Below are 2,397 nucleotides of genomic sequence, written 5' to 3' on the forward strand. Positions count from 1 at the left end.
ATCCAATGAAAGAGCATAAATCCAATACATAAATCCAGCTTTAACAGAATTGAAAAGACAAATAGATGACTTCACAGTCATAGTAGGAAATGTTACTACACAACTTTCATCAAAGATAGAACAACTGGAAAGAAACTCAACAAACACACAGAAGGGCTAAACAATACAGTCCACCAACTTGACCTTATAGACATCTACAGAGCATTTCACCCAACAACAGCACAATATACATTCTTTTCCAGTGCACCTGGAACATTCACTAGGATAGACCATATGTTAGGCCACTAAGCAAGCCTTAATAAATTAAAAACATTGAAACACTGCAAAGCATCTTCTCAGATCATAATGCTATAAAATTAGAAATCAACAATAGGAAGATCAATGGAAAAAGAGTAAACACATGGAAACTGAGTAATACCTTCCTTGAAAATGACTGGGTAATACAAGAAATAAAAAAATGAAATTAAAAAATTATTTGAATCAAACAAGAATGAAAACATAATATACCAAAATCTTTGGGACACAGCAAAAGCAGTGATCAGTGGCCAATTTATAGCAATAAAAGCACACACCAGAAAAGGAGAAAGAGCCAAAATCAACACCTTAACCCAACATCTACAACAATTAGAAAAAGAGCAGGAAAAGAAGCCTACAGTCACCAGGAGAAAAAAAAAATAATAAAAATTCAAACATAAATAAATGAAACAGAAAATAGAAAGTTAATAGAAAAAAATCAACAAGACTAGAAGTTGATTTTTTGAAAAGATTAATAAAACTGACAAACCACTGGCAAATTTAACAAATGAAAGAGGGAGAGAATACAAATAACACAAATAAGAAATGAATTGTGTGACATCACAACAGAAACAACTGAAATTAAAACGATAACATCAGGATACTATGAAGAACTGTACTCCAACAAATTTGAAAATCTGAAGAAATGGACAGATCTCTAAAAACATAGTACTTACCTATACTAATACAGACTGAGGTGGAAAATTTGAACAAACCCATAACAAAAGAAGAAATTGAACAGGTCATAAAAAAAGTTACCAACAAAAAAATGTACTGGCCTAGATGGTTTCGCTGGAAATTCTACCAAGCATTCACAGAAGAAGTGACACCAATCCTACTCAAACAAATTCCAGAACATAGAAAAGGATGGAATTCTCCCAAATTAATTTTATCAAGCAAGCATAATCTTGATACCAAAACCATGAAAAGACATCACTAAAAAGGAATATCCCTCAAGAATATAAATGCAAAAATCTTCAACAAAATACTCGCCAATAGACTCCAACAACATATCAAAAAAATAATACATTATGACCAAGTGGGGTCCATACCAGGTATGCAAGAATGCTTCAACATTAGAAAAACAATCAATGTCATCCATCACATAAATAAAGAAAAAGAACCACATGATCATATCAATTGATGTAGAAAAGGCATTTGATAAAATCCAACACCCATTTCTGATCAAAACTCTCAGCAAAATAGGTATAGAAGGGACATTTCTCAACATAATAAAGGGCACATATGCAAAACCAGCAGCCTACATTATTCTCAATGGAGAGAGACTGAAACCATTCCCCTTGTGAACAGGAACCAGACAAGGATGCCCTTTATCACTACTTCTATTCAACATTGTATTGGAAGTCCTAGCCAGGCCAATAAGGTAAGAAAGGGAAATCAAAGGCATCCAAATAGGTAAATAAGAAGTCAAACTATCCCTATTTGCTGATGATATGATCCTATAGCTAGAAAACCCAAGAGACTCAGCAAAAAACCTACTGGAACTAATTGAAAGATTTAGCATCGTGGCAGGGTACAAGATCAACATCCAAAACTCAGTTTACACCAGCAAAGAGATTGCTGAAAAGGAAATTAGGAAATCAATACCATTTACAATAGCTACCCAACAAATAAATAAATACTTGGTAATAAATCTTACCAGGGATGCAAAAGACCTGTACAAAAAAAAAACAGAACACTACTTTAAGAAACCATAAGAGATCTACATAAATGGAAGAACATACCATGCTCATAAATAGGAAGATTGAACATTGTGAAAATGTCAATTCTACCCAAAGCAATGTAAACATTCGATGCAATCCCAATCCAGATCCCATCAACATTCTTTAAGGATATGGAAAAAATAGTCACTAACTTTATATGGAAAGGAAAGAGACCTCGGATAAGCAAAGCACTATTGAAGAAGAACAACAAAGTGGGAGGTCTCACACTCCCGGACCTTAAAACCTACTATGCAGCCACAGTAGTCAAAACCCCCTGGTATTGGTATAACGACAGACACATAGACCAGTGGAACCACCAGCAACTCCTCAGAAGGAAGGTTGGGCAATATTCTTCTGCAGAGATACTGCCTCAGAAACC

Source organism: Orycteropus afer, unplaced genomic scaffold (assembly GCF_000298275.1).
Source record: "Orycteropus afer afer isolate SDZICR_OR568_19922 unplaced genomic scaffold, OryAfe1.0 scaffold00475, whole genome shotgun sequence".
Taxonomy (NCBI): Eukaryota; Metazoa; Chordata; class Mammalia; order Tubulidentata; family Orycteropodidae; genus Orycteropus; species Orycteropus afer.